Source organism: Triturus cristatus, chromosome 7, assembly GCF_964204655.1.
Source record: "Triturus cristatus chromosome 7, aTriCri1.1, whole genome shotgun sequence".
Lineage (NCBI taxonomy): Eukaryota > Metazoa > Chordata > Amphibia > Caudata > Salamandridae > Triturus > Triturus cristatus.
Genome location: NC_140590.1, coordinates 1,685,427,019 through 1,685,447,356, shown reverse-complemented (window position 1 = coordinate 1,685,447,356; position 20,338 = coordinate 1,685,427,019). Strand labels below are relative to the sequence as shown.

General features: G+C 49.2%; 1 protein-coding gene across 1 annotated transcript in view; it reads right to left on the bottom strand.

Annotated features, from left to right (window-relative positions):
• Positions 1-19,596, bottom strand: part of MLF2 (myeloid leukemia factor 2) — a 93,286-nt gene extending 73,690 nt beyond the window's left edge. The window contains exon 1 of the mRNA XM_085619835.1: positions 19,323-19,596. The gene's annotated coding sequence lies outside the window, so the exon portion shown is untranslated. The remainder of the gene's footprint in view (positions 1-19,322) is intronic.
• Positions 19,597-20,338: the final 742 nt, after the last annotated feature.

The following is a 20,338-nucleotide window of genomic DNA, read 5'->3' as shown; positions in this document are numbered from 1 at the left end:
TGACACCCATTCTGCATTGCATTATTTTTTGAGAGAATGCATTCAATAGACTTAGAGCCTGATTTATATATTGACTGACAGCCAGCCACTGTGCCATGGGGGAAGGAGTAAATTACTTCATTTATAAATGACCGCCAAGCAGGCGGTCATTTATAAAAGCATTGTCAAGAACCACTGTCATGTAGGTTCCCGTCAATCCATTTTACACTGTGCTATGGGGCTGCGTCAGCAGAATGAAACCCTGTAGCCGAGTATTCTTTTTGGTTTACAAAAAGAAAATCCCGCAACTACATTTTCTTTTTGTAAAGAAAAAAAGTGAATGTTCCCCTCACCACGGAAGTTTTCTCCCATGGCCAAGAAAGCATTATTACTATTTTACTGCCCCACACCACCAGGTTTTGCCTGGTGGTGAAAGACAATTAGAAAACGGCTACATGTCTGCCCATCTAAATTAGGGAGGTGAACATGCAGCCATTTCTCTGGTGGCCCTTAATCCCCAGTGCATCAGAGACATTTGGCCACAGCAGAGACAGAGTAGTCTCTGCCATTACCAAACTGACTGTCTGCCAGCATATATACGTGGCGGTCAGACCACTAAGTTGGCAGGGCAGAAACTCCAATGCAGCCGCAACAGAATTCCCTTTCCGTCAACATAAATAAAGCCCTTAGTCGTCACCCAGTTTAAGTGTACAATTCTACAATTGTAGAAACTCAACTAACTAGAACACAAAATTGTAGCACTTTCATCAACAGAAGAGAACGATCTATCCTACACAAGCTCTTGTAAAGTTGACCAATGCACAGTGCAGTAACTCTTCACTAATACAGACTGCCTTTCTAGAAGTAAGTTCCGATGCCATTTATTGACATTCTATTTTGGAAACTGGATACCATTACATCTGCTGTACCAAAGCGGAGAGTTCAAAATGGTGAATAAAAAATTATTTTTTAGACTTTCCCTGCCAGAAATTGCTTCCAAAATAAAGTAGTAAAGTGGATCAATACTGACTAACTTATTAAACAGTATTATTTGACCAACAATCCAGACTAAGCATACTAAATCTAGAATTTTTTATTAAAAGTTTCAATTGCAGGGGGCGTGGCCAAGATGGCGGAGTGAGCGGACGCTTTCCCTGCCGGCTCCCGCTCCGTTGGGCCCCTAGCCCCGGTCTAGCAGCAGTATCTCCCCCCAGGCAGTGACGAAAACTAGCAGCGGGGCCGGCGGAGCGCAGGCGGGGAGCAGTGAGGGGGCTCGGGACCCCCAGGACGCCTCGGCGCGGAGCAGAGAGCCGCTGGAGCTGAGACGCCGGAGGAGGGCGGAGCTTCGAGCCGGGCCGGGCAAGAGCGCTCCTGGCCGGAAATCTACGCGAGAGCTCGGACTCGCTGGTGGGGCCTTGCCAGGGGCGGCGGCGAGACGCGAGCGCTAGCAGCAGAGATCGAGAGGTGGCCCTGGTGGAGGAGCGGAGGCCCGGCGGCCGCGGGAGGAGGGGCCCGGCCCGACGGGCTCTGAGGATCTGGCGAAGCGCCGCGACGGACGCAAGTGAGTCCCCCTGGAGAATGGTTCAGAGGGGAAGGAATTCCATGTTGATAGTTCGTTGTTAGGGAGTGGGTTGGGGGGGGGGGGGGGGAGAGTTGGTTTTGTTGCAGTTAAGGCGGGAAGGGGAAGGGAGAGCGGGAACCCTACGGCGGAGGGGCATGGGAGGGGGAGGAGGCGGGGGGGGGGGGGGCATTGTCCAGTGCAGAACCGACTTTAAGGCGGGGATGGAGACCTCACTGACAGGGTCTGCGGCACAAGGAAGGCACGGCGAGGGCGCATTTGTCTTCTCACATGACACCCACCAGTCTTAAGATAGTTACGCTTAACGTTCGGGGCCTCAACAACCCGACCAAGAGGCGTGCGGTGCTCTCCTTATTAGAGAATACTCAGGCAGATATCGGTCTCCTTCAAGAAACGCATCTCCTACCTAAGGACTGGGCTAGGCTGCGCTCTCACAAATTTCCCACACAGCTCTTCTCTTCCAATAACACTAAAACTGCTAGGGTGTCGATCTTGGTGGCTCAACACTTCCGAGGAGAAGTCCTCCATAAACAAGCGGAGCAGCGGGGTCGCCTATTGGTCTATAGATTCAAAGTGGCGGGTATCACCTTCACAATTGGGTCCCTATACGGCCCGAACGAGCGGCAAGACCAATTTCTTAACGCGGCGCTGGGGGACGTTACGGCTACCCCTGACCGGCACATCATCCTAGGGGGGGACTTTAACTTAGTCTTCGACTCGACACTGGATAGATCCGCCCAACATTCGCCGCAGGCGGGGGAATTTTCGGCGGGAAGCAGGGCTCAATTGGCAGACATGGGCTTGATAGACCTGTGGCGCCACCTACACCCGGCGGAACGGGACTATTCGTACTACTCACACGCACATAAAACGTATGCACGGCTAGACCACTTTCTGGTCACCGGTCCGGTTAGCACTCTCGCCACGGCGGCGGAGATAGGGGTGATTTCCATGTCGGACCATGCCCCCGTATCGGCTACATTTTCGTTGCCGCCGATTTCCAGTACTCCCCGGGTGTGGCGTCTGCGGGACACCTTATTATACAGAGGAGATGTGGTCAAGCAAGTGACAACCGCGATTCGGGAATATCCATCCCACAATGATACCTCCAGGGCGACTCAATGGGCTGCTCTGAAAGCAGTATTGCGGGGGGAATTCATCGCGATATCGGCGACAGACAACGCGCAGAGACGGAGTAAGCGAGAGGAACTCACGCAGAAAGTCAGAGAACTGGAGCAGATGCATCGCCGAACGGGGGCTCCCCGGATTTGGCGGCAGCTTCAGGGGGCTAGAAAGACCCTGGTGGCCCTGGATATGGACCGCGCGGAATACGCAGCGCTCCGCCTTAAGCATGCCTACTACACTGGGGGAGACCGGTGCAGCCGATTGTTGGCAAGCAGGCTCAGAATGGCGAGACAGAAACACCTGGTGAAGATGATCACCGACCCCACGGGGGCTGCAGTCACGGAGGACGCCCATATCGCGGAATGTTTTCGCCAGTACTACGCTGACCTCTATGCCGGGGACCCCCCGGACATGCCCGCAACGCAAAGGTACCTAGACGCGGTCGCGCTGCCATCGCTGACACCGCTGCAAGCGGAGAGTTTGGACAGGGACATCCGAGTGGAGGAGGTGATCTCCGCCATAGCCAAACTTAAGTACGGTAAATCCCCCGGACCGGATGGCTATACCGCCCTCTTCTATAAAACTTTTTGCACCACACTCGCACCGATACTCACGCGCCTCTTTAACACTTTCGCGGAACCGGGGGCCATGCCGCCGGACCTGCTGCGGGCGTCCCGGACGGTCATCCCTAAACCGGGGAAGGACAGATCACAATGCGGCTCCTACAGGCCGATATCCCTCCTGAATGTAGATCTTAAATTGTACACAGGGATTCTGGCAGCCCACCTAGCCCCCCTTTTGCCGGGGCTTATAGATCCAGACCAGGCGGGCTTTGTCCCGGGGAGGCAGACGGTAGACAACACCAAGCGGATTACACAGGTTATCGAAAAGGCGTCGCGGATCCGGGGTGAGAGAATGTTGATGGCAGTGGACGCTGAAAAAGCATTCGACCGAGTGCATTGGCCTTACCTTGAGCGGGTGTTGGCGAAAATAGGGATAGGGGACAAGTTCCGCAACATGATATTCAACTGTTATGGATCCCCAACCGCGGTTGTGAGGGTCAATGGCTGCAGCTCCGGGAGCTTTAACATCGAGAGAGGCACGAGGCAGGGGTGCCCGCTGTCGCCTTTACTCTTCGCCTTATACATGGAGCCTTTCGCACAGCGCATACGGAACAACCCAGAGGTAAAGGGAGTGAAAATGGGCGGGTTTCATCACGCAGTCAGCTTATATGCTGATGATGTGATCTTCTCCTTGGAGGACCCGCTTCGGGCCCTGCCGGCTTGTATCGAGGAATTGACTACATTCGCGGCGGTATCGGGATTCAGGATGAATATGGGGAAGTCGGTCGCCTTAGACCTATCGCTCGCGCCGGCGACCAGGACACTCCTGCAGCGTCAAATCCCGATAGTCTGGTCCAAGGACGCAGTATCGTACCTGGGGATCCAGTTGGCCCCCTCCGTGCCCGACATGGCGGCAGTCAATTACGCCGCTTTAGGCGGGAAGAATTGGCTAGGTGGGACCGCGGTACTCTGTCGTTACTGGGCAGAGTGGCGGCCGTTAAAATGACCATTCTGCCCCAGGTGCTCTATCTTTTTCGGGCGCTTCCGCTGCAGCCACCGGTGGGGTGGATCCGGCGGACGCAGTCCGAGCTGGGGCGCTTCGTCTGGCAGGGTAAGAAACCAAGGATGAGGAGGGCGCTCTCACTTCTGGCGCCTGAGGCGGGAGGCCTTGGCATCCCAGACCTCCGCAAATATTTTCAAGCAGCTCAGCTGCGCTATCTTGTGGAATGGAGCAGGTGGGAATCGGATAAACACTGGCTTTTTCAGGACCAGGCGGTGGCGGGTAGACCATTGCAGGAGGTGCCGTTTCTACGTAGGAATCATCGCCCTGCTAATCTCTATGCCTCCTTCATCACTAGAGTCCCGATGAGGGTGTGGGATGCCACAAACCTTACACATGGGTTGACCACGTTCCCCTCCCCGCTGACGCCCCTTGTGGATAATCCGGACTTCACACCAGGGATGCAGGGAGGTGCGTTCGCCCATTGGCGTGCGGCGGGATGTAGGGCTTTATGTCATCTATACGCGCCGGACGGGGTTATTCCCTTCACAAGCTTTAGACAGGATTACATGCTTCCCGAAACGGAGAGAATGCGCTACCTGCAGGCCCGCCACTGGGCACTGAGCCCTCAGGTGAGAGAGACAGCAGATAAACGACTATCCCAGTACGAGCGCTGGCTCATGACGCGTACGTCAGATGGGAAGATCATAAGTGACCTCTATAAATTCATCCAATGGCCATCTTCGCACTTCTATCATCCGGGAAGGGTACGCTGGGAGACAGAACTAGGCAGGTCCCTAAGCCACACAGAGTGGGAACAAATTGCGTACAGGGCCAGACACTCTGCATATCACACAGGCCTTACAGAAACCCTCACGAAAGTCTTCACGTACTGGTACTACACTCCGGACCGCATACACGCAATGGACAGCAGCAAAGAGTCTGCCTGCTGGAGGGGTTGCGAGCAGGTGGGGACGCTGACCCACATTCTGTGGGAATGCCCGCTTTTGGGCACGTACTGGCGGGAGGTGTTGGACACGGTGGACTCCCATTTCAAAGTTGAGTTACCACGCTTCCCAGCTTACATTCTTCTGGGCCTTCCTAACGCACTGATGTACCCCCTAAAATCCTGCAGGGGCAGGCAGATAGCAATAGCGCTAGGGTCAGCCATCCAAAACATCATTACCCACTGGCGAACACCCACACTTCCCACAGTGACTGGATGGTTGCACAGACTATGGCATGTGCTCGGCATGGAGAAGATGTCGCTCACAGCTAAGGGGGAGGTAGAGCAGTATAAAGATATCTGGCAGCCGTTCCAGTCCCTACTAGCCACCGAATTTAGAGAACTGACCTGTCCCAGATACCTCAGACTCTTGCGGCTTACGGGGCAGGAAGGCCCGGATTCCTGATCTCACCTGAGTGAGGGGGCTCGGACAGAGAGTGAGGGAGGAAGCGAGGTTAATCGACAACCGCACTGGACGGGGGAGGGGGGGCGGGGATCCAGGAGGAGGACGGAAGGGTGGGCATCTTGGGAGGGTTCAAGTTTGTTTGTTTATACATTCTGGAATGGATGGGTGTCCTCAGGGACGGGTCCTAGCCATGGGGCCTACCACCCCGGCTGGAGCAGCTATAGCCAAAAGGATGACACTCTGTCCGGCGTGGCCTGGGGGCGGTGTTGTGCGGGATATACTCCAGGAGGAGCAGGTAACTGCGGGGAGGTTCCTCAGTATAATTTCACGGGGCAGAAGGAGTGCTCTGGTGTCCTCCAGATCAGAGGAGGACAGGCCCGAGGGGTGGGGGGGTGACATGTTGGATATCACCGTGACAGAACTACGGTGCCCAGGAAGGGCCCAGGAGGAGCTGATTTTAAATGAGATACCTGCCGGCCCACGGGGTTGTAGGCTTAAGATGTGGATGCCATTGATGAGATTTGGTTGATGTTGGTAATAAATAAAAAAGATTTAAACCTAAAAGTTTCAATTGCAAATGGCAATAAATCTGAAGGCATTTTATTGCTATACTTCAAAACGAAAGTCCCAGTTTAAACATGGGCCCAAAAACGACAGTTGTTCCTACTTAAAATAATTTTAAACGTGTTGAGCCACAACCGATTGGAAATTATCTTTTATTTATTAAATAATCAAGTTCTTTAACCCACAAGAAACCTGCGATCCTCCAACCTCGCACTGGCCGAAACACCACGCATTCACAGAGCCAGAGCAGGCGGAAGATCCTTCTCCCACATTGCAGCCAAGACCTGGAACGAGCTACCGGCAGACATCAGATGAGCCCCCTCCCTGAACACCTTCAGGAAAATCCTCAAGCCCTGGCTCTTCGGCTAGACCAGGGGTACTCACAAACTTTCTCTTGGGGGCCAAATTTACAGAGTGGTTTGTTGCCGAGGGCCGCACCTTGGGGGCGGGGTCATTAGAGGAGGGGGAGAGGCTAGACCAACAAACAAAAAAACTGTGACCATGAGGTGGAACACAGGCCCCTGCAGCGGACGCCTTCGTCCACTGAGCCACTGGACCCGGCATACAGATATCTCTCTCTATCTCCCTCCCCCGTCTCCCTCCGTCCTCCGTCTCCCTCCCTCGTCTCCCTCCCTCGTCTCCCTCCCTCGTCTCCCTCCCTCGTCTCCCTCCCTCGTCTCCCTCCCTCTCCCCCTCTCCCTGTCTCCCCCTCTCCCTGTCTCCCCCTCTCCCTGTCTCCCCCTCTCCCTGTCTCCCCCTCTCCCTGTCTCCCCCTCTCCCTGTCTCCCCCTCTCCCTGTCTCCCCCTCTCTCTGTCTCTCTCTGTCTCTCCCTCTCCCTGTCTCTCCCTCTCTTTGTCTCTCCCTCTCCCTCTCTCTCCCTCTCCCTCTCTCTGTCTCTCCCTCTCTCTGTCTCTCCCTCTCTCTGTCTCTCCCTCTCTCTGTCTCTCCCTCTCTCTGTCTCTCCCTCTCTCTGTCTCTCCCTCTCTCTGTCTCTCCCTCTCTCTGTCTCTCCCTCTCTCTGTCTCTCCCTCTCTCTGTCTCTCCCTCTCTCTGTCTCTGTCTCCCTCTCTCTCTGTCTCCCTCTCTCTCTGTCTCTCCCTCTCTCTCTGTCTCTCCCTCTCTCTGTCTCTCTGTCTCCCTCTCTCTCTGTCTCCCCCTCTCTCTGTCTCCCCCTCTCCCTGTCTCCCCCTCTCCCTGTCTCCCCCTCTCCCTGTCTCCCCCTCTCCCTGTCTCCCCCTCTCTCTGTCTCTCTCTGTCTCTCCCTCTCCCTCTCTGTCTCTCCCTCTCTTTGTCTCTCCCTCTCCCTCTCTGTCTCTCCCTCTCTCTGTCTCTCCCTCTCTCTGTCTCTCCCTCTCTCTGTCTCTCCCTCTCTCTGTCTCTGTCTCCCTCTCTCTGTCTCTCCCTCTCTCTGTCTCTGTCTCCCTCTCTCTCTGTCTCCCTCTCTCTGTCTCTCCCTCTCTCTGTCTCTGTCTCCCTCTCTCTCTGTCTCCCTCTCTCTGTCTCTCCCTCTCTCTGTCTCTGTCTCCCTCTCTCTCTGTCTCCCTCTCTCTCTGTCTCTCCCTCTCTCTGTCTCTCTGTCTCCCTCTCTCTCTGTCTCCCTCTCTCTCCCTCTCTCTCTGTCTCCCTCTCTCTCTGTCTCCCTCTCTCTCTGTCTCCCTCTCTCTCTGTCTCCCTCTCTCTCTGTCTCCCTCCCTCTCTCTCTGTCTCCCTCCCTCTCCCTCCGTCTCCCTCCCTGTCTCCCTCCCTCTCCCTCCGTCTCCCTCCCTGTCTCCCTCCCTCTCCCTCCGTCTCCCTCCCGGTCTCCCTCCCTCTCCCTCCGTCTCCCTCCCTCTCCCTCCGTCTCCCTCCCTGTCTCCCTCCCTGTCTCCCTCCCTCTCCCTCCGTCTCCCTCCCTGTCTCCCTCCCTCTCCCTCCGTCTCCCTCCCTGTCTCCCTCCCTCTGTCTCCCTCCCTCTCCCTCCCTCTCCCTCCGTCTCCCTCCGTCTCCCTCCGTCTCCCTCCCTGTCTCCCTCCCCCTCCCTCCCTGTCTCCCTCCCTGTCTCCCTCCCCCTCCCTCCGTCTCCCTCCCTCCGTCTCCCTCCCTCCGTCTCCCTCCCTCCGTCTCCCTCCCTCCGTCTCCCTCCCTCCGTCTCCCTCCCTCCGTCTCCCTCCCTCCGTCTCCCTCCCTCCGTCTCCCTCCCTCCGTCTCCCTCCCTCCCTCCGTCTCCCTCCCTCCGTCTCCCTCCCTCCGTCTCCCTCCCTCTCTCTCCCTCCCTCCCTCCCTCCGTCTCCCTCCCTCCGTCTCCCTCCCTCCCTCCGTCTCCCTCCCTCCCTCCGTCTCCCTCTCCCTCTCCCTCCGTCTCCGTCTCCCTCTCCCTCCGTCTCCCTCTCCCTCCGTCTCCCTCTCCCTCCGTCTCCCTCTCCCTCTCCCTCCGTCTCCCTCTCCCTCCGTCTCCCTCTCCCTCCGTCTCCCTCTCCCTCTCCCTCTGTCTCCCTCTCCCTCTGTCTCCCTCTCCCTCTGTCTCCCTCTCCCTCTGTCTCCCTCTCCCTCTGTCTCCCTCTCCCTCTGTCTCCCTCTCCCTCCCTCTGTCAACCTCCCTCCCTCTGTCACCCTCCCTCCCTCTGTCACCCTCCCTCCCTCTGTCACCCTCCCTCCCTCTGTCACCCTCCGTCTCCCTCCCTCTATCTCTCCCTGTCTCTCTCCCCGTACTATGAGTAACCCTGATCTAGCACATGCAGGTGGCCACCATGGGGCTACAAACGGAGCATTGGACACAATTACCGCCCACATGACGTTCAGCTCAGAGGCTGCTACTCTCAGTATTCCACCTTGCCATAGTTCTATTGTGAATAATTCCAAAATCAACTTTGCTGTATGTCCCAATAGCAAGGGGCCAGTTAGCTCTATAAAATCTTTACCCACACCTCCCAGTTTTAATTGACCCTCTGCTGACACACCTTACCTTCTTGTTCTGGTCACGTTTGCCCCTTGAAAGAAAATTCTGTTGAACATTACTCTCAGCTAAAAAATAAGGTAATTCAGTGGATTAATAGGAGTTTGGGGAGCAAGATTCAGCTGTTCAATCATATTAACATGGTTGGGGGGGTACCCTGGGTTGGAATCCATTCTAAACAAGCATTGGCATAGCCAATAGGTCTCGCCTTTGGGACTTTATAAGTGTTTAGCCATGCAACAGTTGATATTGTTGCACCAATGTTAATGTGCTGCATAACTAAATACTTATAAGGTCCCAAAAGCGAGACCTATTGGCTAAGCCAATGCTTGTTATTTTATGTGTGTTCGCAATATATAGTGAGAGGCATGCGCAGAGGACATTGGAGCACTTGACACGCCAGAGAGAAACACAAACATTGAACATCCAGTTCCAATAGCATTCAAATATAAATGGCACGCAAACAGCTGTCAATGATGCACTGAAAAACAGGAACACGGATATGACCTCAAGATGACGTACACCAGCAGGCAATGCAGCCCCCATTCAAAAAACAGTACTTTTGGAGACAGTAAAGAAATTTGGATTAATATCAAGGGATGTAATCGAAAAAAAGTAAGACATTCTTAGAAATATGACAAAAGTTTTCAAAATAACCGCCGTTCAAAGTGTGAAACTGAAAGATAGCAAAAATAGAGTGTGATTCAGTGCATACATGTTTAGACTCATTCGCTTCAACCCGCTGCTGGTTGAAATTGTGTTGAAATCAGATGAAAATGTTTGATCTGTGATGCGTACAAACCCTCTGTGCAGTGTGATAACTGCGTCTTCAGACCTGAATCTTTAAGAGGGCTCCGACGTTCTAATATATTTGTATGACCACCAGATCGTGACGATCTATATCTCAATGCTCTGCTCCATCTGGGGGGCGGCCGGGTGTAATTTACTTACTTTAAACTTTGTAACTGTTTTCATTTATTTTACAAAGGTGTCAGAGCGGCTGCAGTGAAGATTCTCAGGGGCTGCGAGGACGTCGACACCACGGACACAGGAAGCTTCTTAAAAGGTCCTTTAAAAGTCAGCTGTAAAAGCGCTAGTTACAGCTGACTTTTAAAGGACCTGTGCTTCGCGCTGGGTGCCGGGTGTGACGTCTCAGAGCCTCAGGCCAATCAGAGGAAAGGATAAGCAGAGAAGATGGTCGCAGGAGCAAACGATGTGAATACGTATTGAATACGTATTCACAACGTATGCTCCTGTGGCCATCTTCTCTGTTTAAACTTTACAGGAAGGACTCATATGGCAACAAGGTCCGCGGGCCGCCAATGAAGGTCGGGCGGGCCGCCTGCGGCCCGCGGGCCGTACTATGAGTACCCGTGGGCTAGACTGATCTATACATCCCCTCCTTCCCCCCGTACCTTGAGACCCTCAAGGTTGAGTAGCGCGCTCACAATTCCCTGATTGATTGAAACTCGAATTCCAAATAGGAGATTATACTTTTTCTGGGTAGGCTCGCATGAGTACTCCGTTATGCCCCAAAGTAACCAACTACCTCATTAGACAAGATCCTCTCAATGTAAACTTATTTAATACAGCTTCAAAAATGTGCTTACTCACTAGGTGCTTTTAGTTGTAAGTTGGTCTACTAGGGCCCTGAACTGAGGGCACAATTTAGTAGAAAATGATCCCTTTGATGCCTTAATACAAATTGAAAATCTAGACAGTGATTAACATGTTTGCCAAGAATACCGGTGAAATCAATCAATGATTTTGTATTAGATGGTATTCCACCAATATATTGAGCTGAACTGTCCAACGGGGATTGACGTTCATATGGTCTCAAGTCGAGAAACAAAGCAATCCCTATGAATGGTTTTGTGTAAAAAGACTGTATTTGAAATGTCCCATCTATCATTTTTTTTCCCCCAGAAAATATTTCATTTTGGATTCTGTAACTGTGACATTAAAATTGCCAGACCATATAAATGTAGACATTCTGGCATGGTACCAAAATGTCTCTGTGCAGCAATGCGAGTTTTGGCTTAACAGATAGGTATTCTGAAGGCTTGGGGGTGGGGGGGGGGGGGGTAACTGTTTGTAATCCTTATAAACAGAATAATGCACTTCTTATACTGCTGGGTGCACCTTTAATGCCACAGCTTCAACTGAAGAATACATCATATTTACATTGTGGTCGACACATAGTTATCAATCGCTATTTACCTCTTTTTTGACAACTGCACATTATTCTTATGGGACGTTTAAAAATTAGCTTGCTTGCTGTTCGTTCTTGAACAGAGGGCAATTCACTTCTCTAGCACATGCGAGCATCACTCGAGGTTCGAGAGGAGTGGCGATCCTTGCTCGAAAGTCACCCCCCTTCAGGGTGATTCGAAAATGGGACAACCCAGATGGAACTTGTATAGCGGTTCAAGGCATCTGGAACCATACACCGTGGTTATTGATCAGTGTGTATGCTCCCCGCATCTCCAGCAGTGCACGTTAGATAAGGTAGCTAGAATCCTTTTGGAGGCAGGTCCTGCCATACATATTATTGGGGGTGACTTCAACGATGTGAGTGATCCCGCGTTGGTGCGAACTGGGTCGGGCGAGACCACCGCCCTGGCGAGATTTCAACAAACCCTAGGGCTTACTGACCTACGGAGAAATCACCACCCGTTCAGGCATGCGTACTCATACTTTTCCGGAGCCCATAGGGTGTTTTCACGATTAGATTATCTTTTTGCCCCAGCTGGAGAGCTTAATCATGTAGAAGGAGGTGGAATACTTAGCCAGAGGTATATCAGACCACTCATCGCTCTATTTGAAAGTGGGGACACAAAGGGGCGGACACCATACCTCTTGGAAGTTGAATGCATGGGCCCTGAAAGATCAACAAGCAGCCAAAGAAATTAGAGTAGAAGTGGAAGTTTATTTTCAGGAGAATGAGGGCTTGGTCCAATCGACCATCACACTCTGGGAAGCTTTTAAAGCAGTGTTACGCGACAGAGCACAAAATATTATTGCACATCAGAAGCGGCGTGAAATTCAAGAACTTTTGACTTTAGAACATAAATTACTTGAACTGGAGAATAGAGGGGCCCCTACCTTAGACATACGTACCCTTCGTCAGATTGATACCACTGGAAGAGCATACCAAGCGTTAGCTACCAGGGAAGTGCGTACACACCAACTTGCTGTACAACATCGACTGCATGAAACCGGGGACAGAGCAAGTAAACTATTGGCATGGTTGGAAAGGAAGGAACAGGAAGCTAGGTGGGTAACATCCATTAGAGAGTCAGGTACATTACGCCACAATATATAGCCAGGGCCTTTGCCCGATTCTATGCAACCCCCTATGCAGCCCACACAAAAGTTAGCGATGAACAAATATGCAAATATCTCTAAGGCATTGAACTTCCCTGTCTCTCTTTAGAGGAAAAAGAGGCTCTTGATATAGATATTACATTGGAAGAGGTAACAGAAGCTATTAATAAGTTGAAACTGGGGAAATCCCCGGGTCTCAATGGTGTCCCGGGAGAATTCTTAAAAAAACATAACACTCTTCTGGCGCCGCATTTACTCAGGATGTTCCTGGAATCTAGAGAAGAAGGGTTGCTCCCCGCTGATCTCAGAGCGACGATTGTGGTGGTAATTCACAAGGCCGGGAAACCCCCAGATGATATTGGTTCTTACCGCCCTATATCCTTATTGAACATTGAAACTAAAATCCTAGCCACTATCCTTGCCACACGCCTAATAAAAGTAATTACGTCACTGGTTCATGACGATCAATGTGGCTTTATGCCAAAAACGAGCCACTCATTACAACTTACGCAGGGTGGCCAACTGGATGGAGGCCGTTCGAGACCGGGAAACTCCACACCTCCTCTTATCCCTAGACGCCGAAAAGGCGTTTGACACCATCCATTGGCCCGTTATGAGACATGTACTAGAGAAAATCGGATGTGGGCCCAAGATCCGAGACTGGGTTGCGCTGCTCTATGCGAAGCCCGAGGCTGTAGTCCGAGTCAATGGGGCTATATCTGACTCTTGGCCAATACAAAGGGGAACTAGACAGGGATGCCCCCTTTCCCCATTACTCTTTGCCCTTATCCTAGAACCACTTGCCTGTGTCATTAGAACTACCCCTGGGCTAGGTGGACTTGTGGATGATGCCAAGATGCTTGAAGAAGAACGCATATCTTTATATGCAGATGATATATTATTGTATGTGACGGACCCGAGTGCAACTCTTCCCCAAATTCTGCAGATTTTTTAAATATATGGGAAACATGCAGGATATAAAATCAACTGGAGTAAATCCACATTGTATCCGATTGGGGGGAGCAACAGGTGTACCCTGAATGTGTACACTGGTCAATGAAGGGATTCATGTATCTTGGCGTTTGTATTACCACTGATGTAGCAGACAGCCTAACACGTAATATCAGAAGAATTATCCTCAACTTTCAAGCAGACGTTCAGAAGTGGCGATGACTCCCCCTAACCATTATGGGAAGAGCCGCCATGTATAAAATGATTACGCTTCCGCAGCTGCTCTATGTGCTGCTAAATATTTATTATAAAATCCTAGACACAATTGTATGTTCCCCTTTCCCCGTAATGTTCCCCTCCTATGTCAGATTTGTAATTTTCCTCCTCTATATGCCTTTACAACAAGTCATTTGGTGGTGCCTTCTGCATTGATTATTTGTACCGATATTTATTTAATAAAAAGAATTATTTAAAAAATAATCCCAGACACATTGTTCAATCAAATAGATAGTGAAGTACGCTTGTTTTTGTGGGATGGGGCCCGCCCACGAGTGGCACTCCAAACCTTGCAGAGAAGTTCATACAATGGTGGTGGTCTGGCCCTCCCGGACATTAGGGCGTACTACAGGGCATCCCACCTTATTGTAATTAACTAATGGATTCATATATCAGGGGGATCAGTCGACATACAGGCTAGAAAGAATGCAATTTAGAAACCGTACACATCTCCACTATATTTATGGTGGCAAGGGCGGTGGCCAGCTACTCCAGGCGACCCAGAGGTCACTGGAGGCTTGGAAACACGCCGAGAAGCAAATGCAATGGGACAAGAAATATACCAGGGAGACCCCGCTATGGGAAGGAAATAGACTGACCGAGATAGGGAAGCTTAGAGGGTTTAGAAAATGAGACCCAATAGGCATCTCCAAGATAGGAGACCTTTTAGAAAGGGGGGTGTTGGTCTTGCTTGATACACTGAAGGACAGATACCAACTTCATGACACGCAGGTTTATGCAAACTTTCGTTTGAAACATGCATGGATGGCGGAGGGATTAGATGGGGAGGTTCTACCAGAGTATGCCCCACTAGAAGGTCACCTTTTGCAGGAAGAGATTCCGACTAAAGCTGTATCCTACACTTAAAAAACCTTACTCAATAACATGCCCGACAAGCTTGGTCTGCTTCGAACTAAATGGGTGGTGACTACCGGAACATTGGAAGACATAGATTGGGAGGCCACTCTTATGCATCCACGGGAAGTGGCAATCAAACTTTGACTGCGCCTCATTCAAAGTTTCTAACAGAGAGAGAGGGACCCCTAAACCAAGGGAGAGGGGTGCCAAGCAAATCCGTAGACAAAAAAGAAGAAAGACCTCCCTTGGATCTGTATATGTCACCAATCATTCAAACACACAAATGTATTTTATAAAAAGTTATATAGCAGGGTGAGATTCGGCATCAACGAAGCAAACAAACTACTTGATCATAAGTTTATTAAAGTTAGTCACATAGGACTCACAAAAAGTGAGCAGTTGTACACAATACGTTACAAGACAATTGTTGAAAGATTTCTCAAAGACATAAAAAGATAAAAGATCAATAAAACTTATATGTATGATTCAAATAACACATAATATAACAAGACACCAACAATATTAATCAATGTTCATACACAACAGAAAAAATTAATTAAAACGAAAAAATTGGGAAAAAGAGAAATGAACAGGAATATTAGTTTTGTTGTACATGTTTTTCAGATTTTAAATAAAATTAAATTGGGATCAGCAAACAATCCTGAGGAAGGTGTTGGCTATAACCTGTGGCCTACCGAAACGCGAAGGAAATCGGACAAAATCTGTGACAACAGGGGTTGTGCGATATGTGTAATATAATCAAATTTCATTGTTGTCACAACCGATTAGTCTTTGATTAAGCGATTTTCCTTTTCTGAGTAGGAATAATTTTCCTGTTCATTTCTCTTTTTCCCAATTTTTTCGTTTTAATTAATTTTTTCTGTTGTGTTTGAACATTGATTAATATTGTTGGTGTCTTGTTACATTCTGTGTTATTCAAATCATACATATAAGTTTTATTGATCTTTTATCTTTTTATGTCTTTGAGAAATCTTTCAACAATTGTCTTTTAACGTATGTGTACAACTGCTCCCTTTTTGTGAGTCCTATGTGACTAACTTTAATAAACTTATGATCAAGTAGTTTGTTTGCTTCGTTGATGCCGAATCTCACCCTGCTATATAACTTTTTATAAAATAAAATTTGTGTGTTTGAATGATTGGTGACATATACAGGTCCAAGGGAGGTCTTTCTTCTTTTTTGACTGCGCCTCATTCAATACAAAGTTTTACACAGAACATACTTTGACAGAGCCCGACTTCACAATATAGGGAGAGCGGATAGTCCAAAATACCTTAGATGTCATGGGGTGGATGGAACTTTTATACACACCCTGTGGGAATGTAGGGCTATCCAGGTATACTGGGGAAAGGTCGTGGATGAGCTCAACAACATACTTAATGTTCAGACAGAAATGGAGCCGAGGTTTCTCCTTCTAGGTATTTCCACAGATATAGATATCCCACAACGAAAATAAATACTAGCTAACTTGGGACTAGTGATGGCCAAGCGGTATATAGCGAAATACTGGGGAGCGCAACAAATACCCACACTTAAGGAATGGAGGGCATGTTTAGACTTGTACATGGTGGCAGAACAGGTGACATATAAGGCTTGGGGCTGTCCGCGGATATTTAAGAAGATATGGACACCCTGGATGAAATATTACGGCTTAGAGTTGGATGGAGAAACAGAGGGAGAGGGTTCATTGTCGGGGAGGTTGTGAGAGGACCCTTAACTGAGGTATTGTATGACCCAATTGGCGCCAAACAAGAAATGGAGAATTTTGAGTTATGTTCTATGCACCACTTTAGTGTCCTTCAAACAGTAGCCCTGTAACAGACATGCAATATGAACATTGGCTGGCTGTAACTGATATGCAATCTCCATGTGTCACGTATTCATATTATGTTCAATAGGTTATATTCTTGATAAAACAAAATAAAAATATTTTTTTTAAAATAAATAAATTAGCTTGCTGACAGATATGTCACATTTGGAAAACAGCTACCTTTCCGGCAAGGCTTAATCGGATGCCATTAGTACAGCACAAAAAAACAATTACTATGTCTCCCAACCTCTGTAACATTCCAGAAAAAGCATTTGCATACTACATTGTTGTCACTAGAAATAAGTCTACTTCAAGTAATGTTATTTTTCGCTACCAACTCATCAAAGCAAGATAGCATTGTTTATTTGATCATTATCGTTTGGTTCTTTTTTACAGTAATATAAAAAGTTCTCTTTTTCCCACGTGTCAACCAAAAGATAGTGTTTGAAGAGTAATGCAGCCTCAATACCGATTTATTCTCTGAAATGGATGATTGTTGTACCATTTTTGGAAAGAGGCTCATTCTTACAGGAATTTCGCTTACGTTTATGTCCTAGTTGAGATACATCAAATCCTAAAACCCAAATATTGTTAATACAAGACTAGACAAAGTTATTTATGTAATATATATTTGGAAAATTGTCTTATGCAAATGCACAATTAAAGTCAGAATAAATCAACTGTATATACTTTGATGAACTCATTGAATGAGTTGCGATGTTCAATGGAAAACTTGAGAACTCTGGCTAAATCTGATGGAAATTCACACTCAGGAGCTTATTTACAAGAGGCCTGCGCTGCCAGGGAGTCACTTTTTATGACGCTTCGGAGGCACAGGCTTCTCAATCATATCCATGAGGCGACGCAAAGCCACCGTGCATGGCCTCATAGATATGGAGTAAGGCAAGGCAGAGCAAAGGACTGCCTGCGTTGCCTTACTCTGAGTGAAGGAGGCATTCCATGAGCGTTGTGGTGGGTGTTCACACGCAACACCCATGGACTTTGACTCTGCCCCAGATTTACAAAATCACATAAACCTGGGGCGGTGCCAAAGCCTTACACCTCCCCAGAGCAGGCGTACCGAGGAGAAATGTTTTCATTTCTCCTTGTTTTTTCCTCTTTCCAGCACACACAGAACGAGGAAAACACCGCTCAGGATTGTTTCTGTGCAGGAAAGCATCCCTTCCTCCACAAAAAAAAATCCTGCCAACAATGCAGACACCTTTCCACTGTGGTGCAAGGGGGCCTCCGTGGGCGCTATACACCAAATTGTGCACCTGCTCTGGCTGAAAGGACAGGAATGTACTTTATCTCGTAAATACGGTGTAATCCTGCCCTTTCAAATTGGCGTAGGGCCATGCATACAAAAGATTTGTGGCACTGCCCTACGCCAATTTTTTGTAAAATGAGGCACCCAGTTTAGAAGTCCAGGAGCCTCAACCATGAAGGTAATATCCCCAACACCAATGGCTAGCCCATATCAATTTAAATGACCAGTTACAGCAGGTCGAAAATAAACAACAACATTCATTGTTTGCGCTGCAATTTTAATGAATGGAAATCAAAGAAAGGAAACACTATGAGGGACTATCCTTTTAAAAGACCAAGCCAAATCAACCGACAGAAATAAATAGATGCTTCCTATTAAACCTGAGGAAGATAAATCCTTATTATCACGGATCCCCGTATAAAGGCAGTAAAGGACCCTGGGGTACACAAACTACTCAGGGGAACCATTAAATAGGTACCAAACCTAAAACGTTGGTGGCACCAAACCTAGCAGCAGGAAGATCACAGAGCTAGCACTAGAGGGCAGTACATGAGTATCAGTAAGCTGCACGTCAAATGGCCTTCAATATAAACAGCCAAATGAGGAACGGGCACCAATGGGTACATAAAAAAGCGCTCAGCAGTTACCAATATGACGAGTGCTTACCACCAGTGTGCAGAGCATTGAACGAAATGAGGAATAGAGTACAGTGAGGAGTGAACGGAGCTGCTTGGCAGCAGAAAATACAGATGCCACATGGACAAGTATAGAGCTGCCGACATTGGGCCAACAAAGGAGAAAACACCTGTGGGTCAGGTGAAACATACTCGCCGTTCGGCACCACAGGGAGACTCAATAAGCGGGCACCGTGTGTCCTATGAATAAAATAGACATTAATGGTAGCGCGGGTGCCAGATGTCCATATGAGTAGCCATCAATTTTGGGCACTTGTGAGAAGATCTCAATATCGAGAGGTAATATTCTGTGGGAGCATCAGAAAAGCAGGCGGAGGAGCACAATGCAGGCCACACTGGGCAAAATAAGGGGGGACACTGGTTGGCAGTGTTGTTACTAGTGGACAACTTGTGCCTCAATAGAAAGAATGAAGTGTTCTCAATGTTGGGGACTTGTGGGTGAAATAAGTAGCGGGCTCTAGTAGGACCAGATACGTAGACATGGCACTGATAGGCAACACAGGCACTGATAGAAAGCATTGGATCCAGTGCTCCCGTTAAAGCACCAGTGAGTGGCAGCATGTATGGTAAGGGCCAGTAATAAGCAATGGTGGCCAGTACAAAGGGCAGGCAGTAGAGAGTAGTACAAAGAGCAAACACTATTGGGTCACTGGAAGGAGTACTGCCAGCGAGCCGAATAAGGATATCTCTAACTTAGACAGCAGCACAAATGGGCATGGCGAGAGAAGTTCCCCGAGGTGCAGGTTTCGAAGAAGTTAAATAATTAAGAAGGGCTGATTTGTGCAGGTTCGGGGTACCTTCTGAGTGGGAAATCGAGAAAGGAGTGGGAGGAGAGCATGTCACGGGAAGTGGTGGACGTGAACAGGCGAAGAAGGCTGTGGAAAAATTAGAGAGGCGGGGATTTCTGGCGTTTGCGTGGTTATATGGGCGCTGGATGGCGGATGTCATCGCCTCCTTACCTGTTATCCTAAGAGGACTTTCTCTTCCTCCCTGCACAGCTCGTCCTTCTCTCTCTGCTCCGCGGTGTCTGATTCTTATGTTTCCCCGGCCCCTCGGTCCGAGGCCTCGGCAGCTTGTCCTGCACCCTCCGCTTTAGACCTGAAACCGAAAGAAAAGCCCGAAGGCGGTCAGAAGACCATAACACAACAACCGGCTCCCGGACCACTAAAGATCCAGTGTCAGGCCTTCCCGTCACCCTGCGGGGCTGGAAGTGACGACACCCCGGCAGGAAGTGATGTCACGGTGCACCAGACAGGAAGGGATGCGACGAGTCCGACGCTCTAGGCAGATAGGACAGCGCATAGCTTAGGTTCATCATTCACTGTGCGCGTTTATGTCATAGACCCCTCAGACTGAAAGTGATGCAGTGTCAGCTCGGGAAAAGAAAATGACGTTACGGCACCCACGTGCGCGACAGGGACAAAACGTGCTTATGTTACAGTCACAACTGCCTGCCCTGCAGCAGGTGAACTAATGGAAACCCAAAGTTAAGGTTCGAATAGGGGAAAATAAGGATTCGGTACTAAGAGATTCGGCTGCTATATTTGTAATCTTGAATAACATATTTTTTGCCGTTTCATCATAATTATAACAATTCGAAAGGTGGAAACTTGGATACTGTTAACTCGTAGCCGAAAAGGCATAGTGACAAATTGAAAATGTTCCTTTACAATTAGCCAAGTCCTTCATAAAAGCTTTCCTGAAGAGATTCCCTTTTGCCTCTGGTCTAGCCTCAGTGGAATCTAGTAATCCAATTGCAAAAGTAGTGAGCGCCTTTGTTTTGTAGAAAGGGCACATAGTGACCACACCGTCATCCGCTTCAGTCAACACGCATACACAGACGTCACCCAAAGATTACACTGACACTTTATTTGTGGGTGAAGAACTGCTGCAGGTTTATTTCATACAACACAGTATGATAATAAATTTGGGTTATCTTACGGGCGATCCAGGGCAGGCAGCCCCTTGCTGCTCC